This window comes from Dunckerocampus dactyliophorus, chromosome 11 (genome assembly GCF_027744805.1).
Source record: "Dunckerocampus dactyliophorus isolate RoL2022-P2 chromosome 11, RoL_Ddac_1.1, whole genome shotgun sequence".
Classification (NCBI taxonomy): domain Eukaryota; kingdom Metazoa; phylum Chordata; class Actinopteri; order Syngnathiformes; family Syngnathidae; genus Dunckerocampus; species Dunckerocampus dactyliophorus.
The window spans coordinates 2,164,809-2,184,155 of NC_072829.1; the positions used below are offsets into that span (position 1 = coordinate 2,164,809).

General features: G+C 41.4%; 1 protein-coding gene across 4 annotated transcripts in view; it reads left to right on the plus strand.

Moving 5' to 3' along the window:
- The first annotated feature begins 8,359 nt into the window (after nucleotides 1-8,359).
- The window catches only part of htr4 (5-hydroxytryptamine receptor 4), a 107,541-nt gene continuing 96,553 nt past the window's right edge, over nucleotides 8,360-19,347 (plus strand). For 2 of the 4 annotated variants that reach the window (XM_054791737.1, XM_054791738.1), the window contains exon 1: nucleotides 8,360-8,930. The gene's annotated coding sequence lies outside the window, so the exon portion shown is untranslated. The remainder of the gene's footprint in view (nucleotides 8,931-19,347) is intronic. The other 2 variants (XM_054791736.1, XM_054791734.1) reach the window with 2 other exon arrangements.

Sequence of the window (19,347 nt, forward strand, 5' to 3'; positions counted from 1 at the left end):
ACTGTGATAGTGAAGCCGAGATATTTGAGATGCAAGGTGGCGAGGTATGACTGTATTTTACTGTGTTGAGGGATGACTTTATTTTGCTTTCAGGTGAACTTTCTGAATGAAGCTAATTTGTACTACAACCTTTGACAGGTGACCTTCACCTCACCTTGTCTAAACTGTTGAATGTTTCAGTGCTTTTTGCACATCTTGCTGTTCTCTAACCAGTAACTGAATGGCAAAATTCTAAACAGGTGATTTTAGTTTTTCCACTTTCACTCTTCTAGTCTCTCTGAACCTGTGTGGCAACCTGCTGATGACCTCCACTCCAATGTTGCCGTAATAGGAAGTTAATGAGGTGATTGACAGCATCCCTGCTGGCTGAAACTTTCTTTGTTGGTCTTTTGAGTGTTTTTCACCCGCAGGTCTGAAAATGCAATGCTGGTGTTTCCAGGGTGATTCATCAAATTGCCTTATGGGAATTTGTTTGCAGTGTACATTGTTCTGTGTGATGAGAAACAACCCTGACTCATTCTGCTTTGAGTTTACCTTCCCCCCACAAAGTCATTTTTGGAGGTGTGAGAGTGAAATAATCCCAGGTGGCATGGTATGCCCTGTTATCTCTCAGATGTTTAAGGCACTTTCCACTGATGCTTTACTTGATTAGTTATACGGACAACAGTGTCTTCGTGATGTTTTCCAGACACCATCCATCCATCCATCCATCCATGCATCCATCCATCCATCCATCCATCCATCCATGCATCCATCCATCCATCCATCCATCCATCCATCCATCCATCCATCCATCCATCCATCCATCCATCCATCCATGCATCCATCCATCCATCCATCCATCCATCCATGCATCCATCTTCCAAAGCCCAGACTTCCACCTCCCCGGCTACTTTGTCCAGCTCTTCTCAGCGGATCCCGAGGCGTTCGCAGGCCATTTGAGAGACATAGTCTCTCCAATGCATTCTGGGTCTTCCCAGAGGCCTCCTACTGGTCGCCTCCCCAGGGAGCCTTAAGGAAAGCATCCTTACCAGATGCCCGAGCCACCTCATGTGGATCTTCTCAATGTGGAGGAGCAGCGCTTCTACCCCAAGTTTCTCCCGGATGGCGGTGCTTCTCATCTTATCTCTCAGGGAGAGCCCAAATTGAGAGCTTTGCCGTTCGGACCCGCTCCCTCTTCATCACAGTGGGGCGATGCAGAGTCCGCATCACCGTAGACGCAACACCAATCCGCCTGTCCATCTCGCGTCCCATCCTTCCCTCACTCATGGAGTGCTTCGATGGTCGTAAGTACACTCCATGACGCAGTCGTAACCGGGTAAGGCGGTCCTGTTTAGGTCGACCACCCATCGATGTGGACCAGGGGTCTCCAGCCCTTGGCCCTTGAGCCGGACTATAGTTTGTGAGGCCAATGCACAGTGGACATGTGGCATTTATATCATATTTATATTATCGATATGTTGTGGTGATCTTGACTCCTACAAGAGATGGTCAGAGGCGCTTTAGCTTGCTTAGAAAAGAGGCTTTTTCACAGTGAGCTTGTCACACAGTGAAATAAAGAGACAGAACACTGCCTGCAAACACAAAAATGACAGCACAGCATATAACAGGTAAGTAAACACACGCACGGCAGCTACCAGTACAACAAATAACTAAACACCCAACATCAGCCTGGGGCTCGTTGCACAAAACTAGGATGAGGGATTAAGCCGGGATATCTTGCTAATCCTGGCTCAATTTATCCGTGATCCGGTTGCATAAGAGTGGAAAGTGGGGTATTTTCTGATATAAGTTACCATGGAGACTTATTCTGTGGAGTTAGCCTGCTCCAAACCAAGCTAAGGTCCAGGATCTATTTCATCTCATCCCTTATCTCCGTCAGTACTCACCATAAATGGGAACCAAAAACGAGTCCACTGCCCGCGACACATTGTTATCACATTCAACCACACCCACTGTCTTTATTTCAACATTTGTCATCATTCATTTCAGTCATTGCACATAAATGATGTTTACACGTTGCAATCATGAGCTCATTTATGAGATCATTTACACATACTATGTATGAAATACACATCCCACGGAAATACTATAGAAGTATACATGTACAAGATAAGAGTTATACCGTGTGATGGAATTCCATTTACACTATTTCACTCACATCCGCAGTCAATTTCACCTACAGTTTAAATGGATTCATAATCACAGTGCAATTTTCGGAGCTTTTAATTGTGTTGGTTCATGTGGATGTGTACTACATTACCCAAAAGGCTTAGGGCTTGAGGGGAAACCGTAAGTGTACACGCTGTTGAAGCCACAAGCGAGTAATGGTGATGTGCTAATAAAGCAACAAAGAGTTGATAGATATCGCTGCACGCCGCTGTTCTTGATTTGTTAAGCAAGCAACAAACATCACACTCATTTACTGTTTGGATGTTAATTCCGATGGCTTCAGTGGAGCAGTGAGTTTGTATTTGCGCACTACTAACGCACAGTCTATTGCAGATCATCTCTGCGATTCTTTGCCACGCTTTCCGTCTTTGTTTTATGACTGCGGCGGTGTTGCCTTTCTTTTGTATTTGCTCCTTTGCGTCCTTTCAAACCACTAGGAGGATTTCCGCTTCCGGAAAGTACGCCGCTCTCGTTGGCGTGGTGATTCAAAAACCGCACTTTTTGGGGAATTTTGCCCATCATTCACAATCCTTATGTGAAACATGAACATATCTTTCTTTCCCTTTTGAGCCAGCTAAAAATGCACATCATGAGAGGTACCTATTTTGACAAAAAATAATAAAAAAAAAAAACGCCAACAGTGTTCCATTTCCATGAGTGACCTGTACCTTAACCAAGCTACAGCGATATTGTTATTGTAGCAGCTAACATGAAAAACTGTATTTATCTGGCAGAATAACATGACGCCTCGCTAGCCGCTAGTCTCAGCGTCACAACGGCTCAAGCCAATGCAACGGGACAGACGGAAGAGTGGATACTACTGGCTCTCAAATTCACGACAAAGACTCAACAAGATGCTCGTTTGCTGTCTGGACTGGAGCACAAGTCTCGTGCTGGAAGACACAGCAATCCCAATGAAAGCGGACATTGTAAGTGTCGCCGCTGTTTGTAATGCTTTAAATCATCAAAATACGGCAAGATACTGTAAACGTTACATGTTATCATAAATGTACCGGTTAATGCGTGATCACAACATGTATGTGAAACCATAAAACGTTCTTAGACGGCTTCATAGTCGAAATAAGTACCTCCCATGACGTGCAATGTTAGATGGCTGGTGATAACTCGTTTTCTCTTGTTACAGAAAACAGAAAAGGGAAAGAAATATGTGTTCACGTTTCACATAAGGATTGGGGATGATGGGCAAAATTGTAAAAAAGTGCAGTCGCGTACGTGTACTGATCTGGGATTGGTGTCACCTGGCGTGATTAATCCGTGTCTACTCAACCTGGCTTGGGTTTTGTGCAATCAACAAAGTGTTTTGGGTTGGTTGAGCTAAGCTCAGTCATTTATCCCGGATGTCCGAATCCTACTTTCGTGCAAAAGGCCCCTGGTCGACATACAAGTTGGCGGCTTTTGTTGACATAAAATGTGAGACTCCAAGGGTTTTCTATGGAAAATGATCCGTTTGTGTCGACATGTTTTGTCGTGTTGTCGTCGCTCACATGGTTTGTACAAAAGCAGATTTGTGTTTGCGTTGAAATGGAACCTGGACCCAAGGTCCTTTCTTCTTTCGCGGTGGACTTCCCGGCCGTTCCTTCAGCCCCTTTCCGCAACGCCAAACTCCATAACAAAATGCACCCATTTAAATGGAGTGTTGAGCTTGTTAGCCAGGTTGTAAAATCCTTGATGTCCTTGTGGAAGCCAGGAATGATGTTTGCATGTGAAGGCGGTGACTGTTGGGAAATGTTAGCAGGTCATGTGGAGGCCACCAGGATGAATTTCTCTTTAATCAGCCTCATGATGACAAAATACTCCAAACAAACAAATGAAAATCTTCTGCAGAGAGACAATTAGCTTTAGAAGATGTCAAATAGGGAGATGGTGACGCCTTAATTACTGTTATTGTATGCCAGAGATAAACTCTCACATGGATAATAACAACGTCTTCCCTTTGAGCAGCAAAACACTTCACTCCCTGGCTTTTACATTTTTATTCTCTATTTTTCAACTGGAGATTCCACAGCCGCCATGACTTTTAATTTTCTCCCAGAATATGACTTATTAATCACACATTACTGACCTTTACAGGAACATAACGAAGCTCATCGTTGTCTCCTCGCTTCATTTCAGCAGGTCTACCACTGATTCTGTTGCGGTGGTTATGGAATTTATTCACTTTGTGTCTTTTTTTGTGATACATTTTGGTTGGATTGATAGGCAGCATCAGGGTGGGGCGATATATTGATATTTTTTAAATACCGATATTTCTTTTACGCACGATATCGAAAACAAACATATCGTTCATATTAGACTGGATTTGCGCTGAGGTCGGGAGGAGTCGGCCGCATGAGATGGAGCATTGTCCTGCATAAAAATCGTGGTGGTCTTGAAAGATGCACACTTTTTCCTGAACCACTGTGTGGGGAAAAAGGTGGCAGCGGGTTTGGGAGTTGAGTTTGAGGCCATCTTCAAGCTGAAAAGGCCCAACAAGTTCATCTTTTAATAATTCCAGCCCTTACCCGTACCCCACCTCCACCATGCTGGCATCTGAGTTGGAGTGGAGCTCTCTGCCCATTGCTGATGCAGCCAGGGGCCCATCCCTCTGGTCCTTCAAGAGGCACTCTCGTCTCATCAGGCCATAAAACTTCAGATATTTCTTGGCCAAGTCTTAGCCTTTCAACTTGCGTGTCTTATTCAGTGGTGGTCGGGTTTCAGCCTTTCTTACCTTGGCCATGTCCCTGACCGCTGAGCGCCATGTGCCGTACTTCTGGACACTCCGGGTAGATCACAGCTCTGGAATGTGACAGCGCTGGAGGATCACGGCTTCCTGGGAGCTTCACCGTTGATTTCTCTCAAATATTTGGCAGTTAATTTGCATGTTTTTCTCTCGACACGTTTTTTGCGACCCTTTTGTGCACTTGCAACGAAACATTGAATGGTTCCTAAGGTCACACTCTCCCTCAGCACACACATGCACATCACCTGGTATGCTTAAACCCAACAGGCATTCAAGTTTATTCAGCTTGGGCGTAGAAAATATGCATAAAAATGACAATAATAATTGTGCACACAGTGTATTGCTGAAAAAGCATATTGTTACTGTCAACTTCACTATTTGCTCTTTTTTCCCCGTTTTTGTTGGGTTTTATTTGGTTAATTTTCCAAATATGTCAACTTTCTTCTTAAATAATCTTTAAAAATGTTCTTTTTGTAATGTTATGACTTTATTCCCATAATATTATGACTTAATTCCCATATTATAACTTTTCCCCAAGCTAATTTTCTTCTGGTAATATTACGACTTTAAGTAAATGAACTATTTTTCTTTAATATCGAAAGTCTATGCTACTAAAATGTTGTTATTTTTTTCTTCATAACATTACGAGTTTTTTCTCATAAAATTCTCATTGGAATACGACTTTTTTCTCATAATAATTTGACTTCACTCTCATGACATAACTTTTTCTGCAACCTAATTTTCTAAAAATGACAATGTTATTTATTTGTGTTTTACTTGCCTTAATATCACGATGCCTTTCCTTGAATATTTCAACGCTATGCAATTGAAATGGCATTCAAATTAATTCATTCATTAAAATTAATTACCTGAATTATTTGAAAATAATTACATTTAATGATAAAATACATAATGTCAATCATTTTATATTAAAATGAGTACATGAAATGAAAAATAAGAAAGTATGTATGTATATTATATATAACAGAATTTGAATACATAGAGTTTTATAATCACATATCATTTTTGCATGCGTCCACCCTATATTTTTATTTATTTATTTTATGTATGTATTTTTGAAAAATGAATTAATTCTTATTTTTCATGACTTGATTTCTCGCTCTTTTACAGCAAAATGATGACTGAAAAGGAGCACGTCAGAGCGGGTCTTGATGCGCTAATAAAAATCATAAATAATTATTTAGTTTCACAACAAGTGCGTGTGTTTTTGGACTCATGTGCCACTTTTCTCCCAAGTTCCTGCAGAGGAATAAAAATAACAACGTCAGCGTGGGGTAAACGCTATTGCAAGAGGGGGTAAAAGGGTGATTATTGCAGCAGAGTGCTGAGGTCCAGAGAGCCCATGAGCAACCATTTGCGGGTATCAGGGAAGATGAAAGTTTGCTTGCACTTTGCCTCTAATGCACGGGGGCTGTTTTCAAATAGCAGATGATGCTGCTTCACTTCAGGCATGATGTGGACAAATGACATCAAAATGTGTTAGAGGTCAGCCATGAAAATGTAACACTAAAAATAGTACTTTTAACATATGAATACCCCCAAAGTCAGCATTATTATCTGCTGTGTGACGGATTATATTTTGTATTGGATCTCATTAGAATGTGTACCTAATGATAGCGTACATCAAGGGTGTACAAAGCCGCTTGTGGCCCGCGGCTGTTTTTTATTGGCCCATGACACATTCTCAAAATATAATTGAACAAGAAAAATGAGGAAAAGGTTGTAATTTTATGAGAACAACTTTGAGGAAAAATGTCATTTTAGAAGCATAAAGTTGAAATGCTCAGGTTCATTTTTTTTAGTGGTAATATTGTGAGAGACAGACAAAGCAACAAATAAAATTGGGGGTAGATCGCGGAAAAATTGTGATAATATTGTGGGAGTAAAGTTATAATTACGGGGAAAAAAATTTACAAGGAGAAAGTTCAAATAGTTGGGAAAAAAACCAGCAGAAATTTACAGTAATTTTACAAAAATAAAGTCCAAATCTTAAGAAAACGCTCTAACAAGCAAAAAGTTGTAAGTTTATGACGTAATAGTATGGGGAAAAATAACGTCATTTTAGTAGCACAAAGTTGACATATTGAAGAAAAAAATTCAGTCGGAATATTGAGAGAGATAAAAGGTCAAATAAAATTTTTATTTTTGGAACATTATGTTGTGGAAAAAAAGACAAGAATAAAGTCCAAATATTATGGGAGCAAAGTCAGAATTAATTAATAAACGACCAAGAAAATTTACAAGGAGAAAGTTGAAATCGTTGGAAAAAAAAAAAATCACAGCAGAAATGGAAGAATTAGCAGCAATTTTACAGAAATAAAGTTGAAATATGAAGAAAACAATTCAGTTATGAAAAGGTTTCACTTTTCTGAGAATAACTTGGTAAAATCGTGAAGGAAAATGTCGTCATTTTAGTAGCATGAAGTTGAAACACAGAAGAAAAAAGTACATCTTTTTGAGTGGTAATATTGTGAGAGACAAACAAAGCAACAAATAAAATTGGAGTTGGAAAACAATGTAATGGGGAAAAATAACGTCATTTTAGTAGCTTAACGTTGACATATCAACGAAAAAAGTCAAGTTGAATGCTGTGAGAGACAAAACGACAAAATTTGACTTTTTGCAACATTATGTTCCGGAACAAATGACAAATACAACAAGCATAAAGTGCAAGTATTATGGGAGTAAAGTCATAACTACAAGGAGAAAAAGAATAATTGAAGAACAAAGTTGAAATAGTTGGAAAACACAATTTTGGGGGACAATTTGGACAAAGGCGGCTCTGTGGTGCAGAACATTAGTTCAGCCTAACCGCCGTTTCCACTTGGACGCCTTTCACTGCGGCACACAACTTTCCTTGGAGGAGCTGTCAATAAAAGCCCGTCTTGCATGAACTGCAAGCGGTGGGTAACTTTTCCATGATGACTTCGGTCGGTTCTGGTCGGCATCCACTTCCGTATTATGCCCTGCGCGTGTTTGGCCGCCATGATGGGGAGCAGAAACTATGCATCGCAAACATGTCCGCGGCACACTGCTCAGATATTAATTGCTCTAATAGACGCTCCAAAAGCAGTGGCGGAGCAACAGGGTGGTCACTCTCCGGCCACCCCACTGGCCATCGAGACAATTCCGGTGTTAACTTGTGTGAGTAATGGTCTCACCTTGGCCACCGCAATGAAACATTTCCGACTCCGCCACCGCCCGGAATTACTATAAAATGCATTAACCAATGAACAATGTTCAATATTCCAAGTTAATGAAGATAAAAAGGTGTATGCCTTTTAAGTGTGCAGGAGTAGGGGGTACATGGTTTCAGGTGAAATGTCTGAAGGGGTACGCGATCTTAGAAAGTTCGGGAACCACTGCCCCGCACCATCAGAACTTCTGAAAGCAAACTTTGATCACATCCACGCAACCACGTGAGCAGCCAGCAGGGGGCGATCAAGATTTGTCTTATTTCCTTTGTGGTCCTCCATCCGTTTGAACAGATAAGCTAACACATACGGACAGTGGTGCACGTGTTCATATGCATATCATAGGCTGCACATGCAGCTTTCATTTTGCATTTCAAGGGGAAAAAAAACATTTTCAAAGCATTTTTCACTCCACCTTATGCCGACATGTGTGCACGCCCTCCGTGCGTGGCTGTGGAGTGACACCGTGCGTGCGTGTGCTCGCGTGTGGCATCAGGAGTGAGGAGGAGGGACCACCGCCGCGCGTAGGGAGAGTTCTGCATCCACACTGCGTCTGTCTCAGCGCATGCGGGACCCGCCGGGTCCAAGTCAGTGACCTTGTGGACCTGCCCACCGCGTCTTTAAAAAAAATTTAACGCACATTAATCGCCCCTGATTCTGCCTCCGACGCGCGCTCTACCTCACCGCTCTCACCTCCGGGTCCACTCTCCGGCTCCTTGTGGAGCTGTGAAGCCGCAGGAGGACCATGTGATTTCTGGAGTCTTGTTGGCGGGGATTTAGCGCCGGAAGGACGCGGGGAAATGGTGAGTGAGTAGCATGACCTTCCTCACTAATCTTCACTGCGGTCCACATGTGATGCGAGGTTCTGCTTGAGCGTCTTTGAGCATGAGTCCAGTCTGCATTTATGCCGATGGTTCCGCTGTCAGTGCGAGGTTGAGTGAAACGACTTCCATGCTGACCAGTGTGAGGAGATTAGTAATCCATGAGTAATCAGTAATCCATGTGTGGCAACATTGATGACATGGGATGTGTTAGCATTATGTGCACTCGTGGCGGGATTGATTGTTGCAATAAAGTGTGGCTTGATGTCACCGCTTTGCTTTTTCTTTGGATTAGGGTTGCTCAGGCATTCAGGACGGGAAGGGGAGGGGGGGGGGTCTTCGTGTTGTCGTGTCGTTTTGACAACGCTTGGTTGTTGGATTAAGTGTTTCAGAAGTGGTGCAAGTTGTTATTGTTAGATACTTGCGAGGATCAAGGTAATCCGTCTGCCTGTTTTGATTTGTCTTTGGCTTTTACCAGTGGCGGAGCTACGGGGTGGCCGCCGCCACCACGAGTCACTCTCCGGCCACCTCACTGGCCATGTCCATATTTCAGGTATCAACTTATTGCTACCTCAATGTGAGTAATGGTCTCACCTTGTCTGGCTTTTACCTTTTGGATACTTTTTTTGGCACTTTTGGTCCGTAAAAAGACGTACTTCTTCAAACAGCTCCTCAGATTTTTTTGTAGCTTAATTTTACATGTGTAAAAAAAAAATCAAATCATGTGTAACTCAAAAAAATCGAAGGTAAAAATATAATTCTACTAAATCAGGGGTGTCCAAAACGGGCCGTGACTGTTTTTTTGTTCTAAAAATATTATTGATCAAGAAACTAAAAGAACAACAATGAGTTTGACATCATTTTACAAGAACAATGTTGCAGTATTAGTATGCTTAGTGAAGTAGTCATTTTTGTAAAACTAGGTTGTGGAAAAAGCTACTGTGTTATGAGAATAAAGTCATAATTAGGAGAACAACTTTTTCAGGCAGAAAGTTGAAACAGCAGGAATGGAAAAAAACAGCTTCATAAAAGAATAAAGTCAAAATATGAAGAGAAACAAAGTTGCATTCTAACGTGAAAAAAGTCAAAATTTTTATGAGAATAAACTCGTAATATTAGGAGGAAAACTAATATCATTTTAGTCGAATAAGGTGGAAATATTAAAGAAATGTGTTTTTTTTCCAAACAAAACACAGTAAAGTTGTCATTTTTGGAAAATGACGTTGGGCAAAAAGTTGTAATATTCTGGGAATAAAGTCATATTATGAAAAGATATGCACACACACAGTGGTGCTAAAAAGTGTTTGCCCCCTTTCTGATTTCTTATTCTTTTGCGTGTTTGTCACACTTAAATGTTTCAGATCATTAAACAAATTTAAATATTAGTCAATGACAACACAACTGAACACAATGTGCAGTTTTTAAATGAAAATTTGCATTATTAAGGGAGAAAAAATCCAAAGCTACATGGCCCTGTGTGAAGAAGTGATTGCCTCCTATGTTATAACATAACTGACATCTATCAGTGTGGAAAAGCTTATCAAGCCATTTCTAAAGCTTTGGGACTCCAGCAAACCTCAGCGAGAGCTATGATCCACAAAACATGAAACAGTTTTGAACCTTCCCAGCCTAGCCACAACTCATCCAGGAGGTCACAAAAGACCCCACAACAACCTTCAAAGAACTGCAGGCCTCACTTGCCTCAGTTAAGGTCAGAGTTCATGACTCCACCATAAGAAAGACGCTGGGCAAAAACGGCCTGCATGGCAGAGTTCCAAGACCAAAACCACTGCTGAACAAAAACAACATTAAGTTTTGTTTCAGTTTTGCCAGAAAACATCTTGATGATCCCCAGCAAATGTTGAATGCTGGGCTTTCATCGGGGAACATTTTTTTTTTGTATGATTTAAAGCGTTGCTTTGTCAGGTCGCTGCGCACGTGTCATGCACTTTTATCGCCTTTACGCAACATTTATGGAGCGCTCAGTCAGGTCAAAGGTGCTGATTACAGTCCACAGTTGGCCAGCTCGCATGTAGCGACATGCGCGCGGTATTGCACACACTAGTGACGCGCTGTAGGTGCAAATGCTGTAGACGAGGAAAGGAAGAGGCGTAAAGCTTGGGTGGATGGAGAAGTTCTCTTGAAGGTACGTGAAGCTTGAGCGTGTGCGGAAGTGTTGCTTGTTGTGGTCACATGATGAAGCCCTTTGGAGGGACGTCACCTGCTGCTGCTGCTGCTTCTTCTTCTTGTGCTTCTAGTTGGAGCTTTAAGGAGGTGTGTGTTTAAGGACACATGCACTTCAGTATTCACAAAGCAAGTAGAAAGTTGTTTCAGATAAGATACACGAGCAGGAGAGCATCATCTACTACCTTCTATCTTCCTTCTGATAAGATACAGAAGCATGCATGTTTGTGGAAGTGGTCTTTTGTGTGTGTGTGGGTGTGTGTGTGTGTGTGTTAGAGAAGCTGAAGAGCACTTTGCATGTTAAGTATGCCGCAAGCCAACTATTGATCCATTAGTCATCACAATGTTAACACACACACACACACTCGGAAGCCACAACATTAGGTACACACTCAAACAAGATCCAGTCGAAAAATTCAGCCGTTACTAATACTGCACATAGTCGAGCCTCGCTTTTTGTTATTCATTTGTTCGAAAAGGTCAGACAAACACCGAAACCTACGAAACTTTTTCCCATAGGAAATTATGTAAGTTGGATTAAACCCTTCCAGATACCTGAAGATATTAAAAATACACGAAAAATACCAAAGAATAAATTAAAAACATACATTTACAGTGAGTAATGATATTTTACGGGCAGAAAACAATGTGAAATAATACCTGTACATCCTGGTGAGATGGAATTCAATCGTGTTTCTCACCTTCTTTGGCAATTTTCTTTGGCCCCATGGCAGGTTATCTAGCAGGCCATTGGCCTGCAGCACATTGTAAAAATGTAATTTAAACAAAAAACTAGAACCCCCACCCCAAAAAAAGCAGTCATTTTACAAGAATAATGTTGTAAAATAGCCTCATTTTAATAGTACAAAATTCAATTATTGAAGAATACTTGCATTATTTTTTAAATTTTTAATGTGACAAAAAAGTCCAAATATTATGGGAATCACGTCATAATTGCAGGATGAAAATTGATGAAAAAAATGTTGAAATAGTTGGGGGAAAAAAACAGATGTAACTTCACGAGAATGAAGTCAAAATATTAAGAGAAAGAAGTCGTATTAAAACGAGAACAAAATCACAATTTTACCAGAATAGCATTGTAATATCACGAGGGAAAAACAATGTCATTTTAGTAGCACAGAGTTTCATTTCATTTCATTCAGTTAGAAATAAATAAAAACCCAATATAATATAAATACAAACAATCTAGATTGAAAGGGAGCAGAAGGAAGACAAGTCTTATTTTATGTAACATTTAACTACTGTATAAATACTGTATATATGGCATATATATATATATATATATATATATATATATATATATATATATATGTATATATATGGCATATATATATGCCACACAGACTGTCACATGCCTTTTTAGTTCCCCAGTTCCAATTCAGTTAGCCATTCCCAACAAATGACCACGGGATGGCAATCAAACTGAACTGACATATTTCATATTTCGTATTTCCTCAACATGCTAGCGTAGCGTTAATTATTCTTTGAAATGTAATGTCTGACTTACAAGTCATTTTTATTTTGATGCATTCATTTATTCCTTCATTTCTGTACTCATATTTTTTTATAGTTTCATGAAAGTCAAACCAAGCAAATGTATTTGTTTTTTGAAAGCATCTCTTGAAATTGCACTTCAGAGGAATTGATGAAGGCCCTTTGTCAAGGAAATTAAAATGAAAACGAAACATCACAAAGCCCGCCAAATAAGACATTTCACTTATAACTGTGCAATGAACATGCTGCCCGACAGCTTGAACCGAGAGGTCACCCAGAGGTCAAATGAAGGTCATGAGTAATCCTGGTAGAATTGGATTCTGATGTTGATTGTCAGTGTGTCCATCTGTGCGGTTTCGAGCAGCTTTGCGGGAAGCGGCGTTGGCGATCGATACGTGGAGCCGCTGGAGGCCGTGGGGGGGTGAAGGTTAAGTGCTCAGGGGGTTGGGGAGGGCAGCCGGCCCGCTTTCATTCATTGCGTTGGAATCATCAATTTAATCAATTACAGCATTTGCTGTTGTTTACTTGGGGACAAGCACACACACGCACACACACACACACACGCACACACACACACACACGCACACACACACACACACACACACACACACACACGCACACACACACACACACACACACGCACACACACACACACACACGCACACACACACACGCACACACACACACACACACGCACACACACACACGCACACACACACACACACACGCACACACACACACACACACACACACACACACCTGTTGAGCACAAGCTGCTTGTTACGTGCGAGGGCCGGCCACTAGTTGCCTTTATGTCAGTTTCACATAAAAATCATCTGTTCCAAGGTCAAACTGTGTCTTTATTTAGTGGCCTGAAGTCACATTTTTAACGTTCTTAAGTGTTCTGCAAGCGTAAAAAGAAGTGAAGCGGTGTTCATGCCTGTTGTCTGCACCGCCTGTAGAGGAGCCATCTCATTCGTTTAATGACACGTCTTTAATTTGCCTTTGTGGACAAATTTGGAGCATTTCTGTTGCTTTCTATGAAGAAAGTTTGTGACATGTAGCTGCGGAGGAGCGATTGCGATACAGTCGGCTACGCCGCACACGTGCATGTATGTGCACCCCGACTGTTCACGCAGAGGAGCAATTACAGTTAAATACGCTGTGCGTGTGAGACTACGTGCACTGTCTGCACGTGTTTTCACACGCACGTTATGCACTGTTACTGTAGAGGAGCAATTGCAGTGCGTGTTTGTGTCTTTTTCTTTGTCAGTTCACATCCCAACACACACATGCATGTGCACGCACACTCACACACGCGCATGGTGTGCATGTGCATATTTACAGCAAATGTTACTGCAGAGGAGCGATTGCGAGCATCACTAACACACACACACCTGCACTGTGCACATGCTTGCATGCACCCCAATTGTTACTGTATGGATACAAGAAAGGAATTACAGTCTATAGCAAACACGTAACAATCCCAACTATTTACAGAGCATGCAGCAAGGCGTGATGGGAAGCTGCATGTGCAAGAAGGAGTTAGCGGACAAAAAATGAGGCGGAATAAGAAGAATTCTTTGATGCGACTACGATCCAATCCTGCTGAGCCGAGTGCTTGTTTCCCAACCCAGCCTGTTTTAGCACATTTCCACAGCATTTCAGTCCAGCTTCTGCTTTTCAGCATTCACGCGCTGTGTCTCCTCACGTTGCATCATCGAGCTCACGTCGGTGGTTCATACTCAGACACTAAATACGCCGCTCGATTTCGTGGTACCAGCTTTTAATCCGAGTTTGGGCCGAAGCAGAATCTGACACCACGCTTTAGCGGTTCCTCCTCCTGAGGAACATGAGAGGAACGTTCCAGCGGGAGAAGATGAGAATTTCTTCAGGTGGAAAGGAAGCAGTGGAGCTGTGTCTCAGTCTGCGGACGGAGGCGATTACTCTCAGTCCCTGACCCTTCTCGCTTGTGAACATGAGCCGGTACCTCGTCATCCTTCACAGCCTTCCGGCTGGCGAGGGCGTCGGTAATGATGTGTTTGTAGGATGCGGGGTGATTGGTGTGAGGGCAGGACTCAGACACGGTGTCAGCCGAGCCGGATCACAACAAATTGGCCTCACTTCATCTAACAGCTCTGTTTTTTTATTCTAACATGTTTTTTGTGTGGAGAAACCGTCTCTCAGGACTTTGTGGTCATCTTAAACATTAAAAAACGCACATGCACTTACCCTCCATAACAACAGGTGGCGCTGTAGTTGTTAACAATTGGCATTTTCATACAAATCTCGCCCTCACGATGACTCTGTAACGACTGAAATGAAACATATTTCACAAGTCTTTTCTTCTGCTTTTCATGACATGGACGAACGTGACCCGCTAGGCCATATTTAGCGGCCCCCTTGACATCAGAGTTTAGTGTTAGTGCTAGAGGCACTCTAGCTTGCTTAAAGGAAGAGCCTCTTTAATTAACTATGGGGAATAATAAACAACAAATATGTTAACTCTAAACACGAAGCTAGTTCTGCAAGGCATGCTAGGAAGCGACACTACAATATATACAGTATAATTGTTATAATTACCGTATTTTCCGGACTATAAGTCCCAGACTATATTTTTTGGGGGGAAATGTATTTTATAAAATCAGAGACCAAGAACAGACATTTCATCTTGAAAGCCAAGTTCTAGTATTAACAGTAAAATGGAGAACAGGCTAAATAGGCGTCTGTTAACGTAACGTGAGTAGGTGGTAAGAGAGTAATAAAATCCACTTTGTGTCAAAAAGGTATTTATGACATGTCTTGATTGATTTATGACCCCCTGTCATAAAAGTTTATGACATGCCCCTCCCCCCCACCCCTCACCCCCCAACATCAAAGCGTTTTCACACCTATGTGACGAAGATCAAAGCGTTTTCACACCTACGTGACATGTTTATGACAGGGCAATAAAACAATAAAAGTTTATGACGGGCCAATAAAACAATAAAACATCAAAGCGTTTTCACACCTATGTGTCAGGGATCAAAGCATCAGGAAGCAATAAAAGTTTATGGCATACCAATAAAACAATAAAAGTTTATGGCATACCAATAAAGCAATAAAACAATAAAACATCAAAGCATCAGGAAGCGGACATGCGGAAGTCATAAACGGACATCTGGAAGCCATAAAACATCAAAGCGTTTTCACACCTATGTGTCAGGGGTCAAAGCATCAGGAAGCGGACATGCGGAAGTCATAAAACAAACAAACAATCATAAAATCATTCCCACGTGACTGTGTTTTCTTCCGGCTGCGTGTGGGGGAAGCCCCCATTCCCATACCCCTCCTTTCCTAACGACCCCCCCCTCCACCCCCACCACCCCCAAGACATCCTCCGGCCTTATCTGGGTGTGTCTCAGCATGTGTGACTGGGGCCCCCAATACCGCCCCCGCCGGCCTGTCTGTGTGTCAGGTTGTGTCTCAAACATGTAGTTTTCTCATTGAAACAATACAAGTAATACTGCTAAAACAGTCAAAACATTGCATCCTGAGCTCACACGTCCCCATTCAAACCATTTCAATCAGCCAATTGCAAAGACAGTCAAAACACTGAAAAGACTTTTTTTCCACATTCTCATTGAAACAATAGAAATAATACTGCTAAAACAGTCAAAACATTACAACCTTAGCTCACACGTCCCCATTCAAACCATTTAAATCCGCCATTTGCAAAGACAGTCAAAACACTGAAAACACTTTTTTTACCATAGTCTCATTGAAACAATACAAGTAATACTGCTAAAACAGTCAAAACATTACAACCTTAGCTCACACGTCCCCATTCAAACCATTTAAATCCGCCATTTGCAAAGACAGTCAAAACACTGATCAAAACAACAGTCAAAACACTGAAAACACTTTTTTTCCACATTCTCATTGAAACAATAGAAATAATACTGCTAAAACAGTCAAAACATTACAACCTTAGATGCCAGTCTTTGTACTACAGCTATTTTGTTAAAAATTATATTTTCTTAAAAAATATCATGATTACCTGTCAGCCGTCCATCCACCAGTCTTGTTTCTTCAATAGCAAAGTACAAATGACCCATCTAGGCCACTCCCTCCTACATCTAGAACACTCCCCCCAACCGGCCGATAAAGGTCATGGGCTGAGGAGGTGGGGGTAAAGGAAGGAGGCGTGACTTTGTTATTTACTTTAGAACGTGAGTAATATCTTAAAGGGCGTTGATGGGCGTGGCGAACGTGTTGGGGGTGTGGAAATGTGTGAGATGTCTTATATAACGAGGGGTGTTTGAGTCAAACTATGAGTGATTGTTCGAAAAAAAATGGCGGTGTTCAGGAAAAAGAGTCTGCATCTTGACGGGGGACGCCTGGTGGTTTGTGAGTTTAGAGGCATGGGAGTAGTCCCCTTTGTGGATCTATACAGTCATGAATATATGGAACCAGAGGTTACGCAGCTGAGAATCTATTCTACTGAATTTGAAAAACTGAAGAGCTCCATTCAAGATTTCATCGTTTACATGCAACATGTGCACGACCAAGGGGATGTAGGACTTACGAGAATGTTGCCAAGTGTAGCGGTGAGAACGGATTCGCTACTGCGTGAAGAGGGTGGATCTTTTCTCGTCGATTGTTCGAGATCACACATCTGGCTGCTGGTCAGATATGCCACCTCTGCTGCTAATACTGCCAGACCAAGGACAGTTCTGGAGAAAGAGCGGGATTTCCCAATTCACCTTGCGTTCAAGGCGGTAGACTTCCCAAAGCTGGCTGATCTCTTGAAAGAAATTAGTTTGTTTTTCACTCAAGACAGTGTGAAGCGGAGGCATGCCCTGCTGGGGAAGAGGTTAACCACTCGAGCTGAAGACAATGTTGGAAGACAGAAGATGACTAGTGATAAGAGGCGAATAAATCCGATCACCGTTTTTGACAGAGAACTGGAGGTTGATGGTTTGGTCGGAAGAGGGCCTGTTTGTGAATTAGAGACTGATTCCGTGTGATTCTATCACACATGCTGGGCTCCACCTTCTACAAAGACCTACCAGAGCCCAGCCTACCAGTACCGCCTCCCACAACCATCGTCTCTTTGGGCGAGAGGCCTACAATATCCTGCAGACTGTGTACGGATTTTATCAAGCCTAGAATTAACATCCCTGCGTGCTTTTCTCTATGTAAATGTTGATCATTCAGTTTTATATCAAGGTTTAATGCTTATTAAGTAAATAAAATATACATTTGAATGTGGTGTTGTGTATTTTTTTTTTTTGCCTCTCCCACCCCCCTGATCGTGTGTGCGTGCGTGCGTGCGTGCGTGCGTGCGTGCGTGCGTGTGTGTGTTAAAGTGTTACTTTTATTTATTTATTTCCAAACACAGTACCGGTATACTGCAAGTACCCAAATACAAGAATGTACTATATTCAATTTATTTATTTATTTCAAACTCAGTACCAGTATACTGCAAGTACCCAAATACAAGAATGTACTATATTCAATTTATTTATTTATTTCAAACGCAGTACCAGTATACTGCAAGTACCCAAATACAAGAATGTACTATATTCTATTTATTTATTTATTTCAAACGCAGTACCAGTATACTGCAAGTACCCAAATACAAGAATGTACTATATTCTATTTATTTATTTATTTCAAACGCAGTACCAGTATACTGCAAGTACCCAAATACAAGAATGTACTATATTTTATTTATTTATTTATTTCAAACGCAGTACCAGTATACTGCAAGTACCCAAATACAAGAATGTACTATAGTTTATTTATTTATTTATTTCAAACGCAGTACCAGTATACTGCAAGTACCCAAATACAAGAATGTACTATATTCTATTGATTTATTTATTTCAAACGCAGTACCAGTATACAGCAAGTACCCAAATACAAGAATGTACTATATTCTATTTATTTATTTTGAAACGCATCAGTCTTTGCCCCCTTTACCTAGTCTTTGTGAAGCTTTGATCAACAGGGCTCCTCTTGGAACTTCTTCTCCTGGCTTGTTTGTCATGAATGAACATCCTGACTCGGGTCCATTTGGTGTGACTTCTCTCGGGAGTCCATCCTGGCCGCATCTCCATTTGGTCTGCTTTCTTATGTTAAAATGTTTTGCATCTCAGCATGATGTATTGGACTTGTAGAGCTTTCCTCACACAGCCATGCTATCCCTGCAGCGTCTTATCTTTTAATCAGCACTCTAGTGTTATGAAGGACTAAAGGAAGGTAGACTTGCAACCATTTGGGCTCTGTTAATAAAAATAAAAAGTCTAGAACATACTGTATAAAGGTGATCTAAAACAATAGATAGTGACTTTGTTAGGTATGTGTCCTTCTGAAAGCCTTTCCTACAAAGGAGTGTCTTGATTGAAAAGTGTGAATGTTGGTCATTAGCAAACCTGATTGTCCTGATGCATACATTTGACATTACAGGGCCAATTCCTCCCCCTAAAGTGGATGCAAATACTGTACATACTGTATGTTGGCTAACAGAAAGACACACATATACTGTTTACATATGACCAATATTATATTTATTGTCACTATGTATCTATTGCGCTTAATGCACCCGGAAAGATTGGTTAGAGGTTGTTATTATTGTTATTCATTGTCTAGTTGTGCAGATATGATGTTTTGTATGAGTTCTATTAATTATTTTCATTGTGTCCTTTTTAATCAC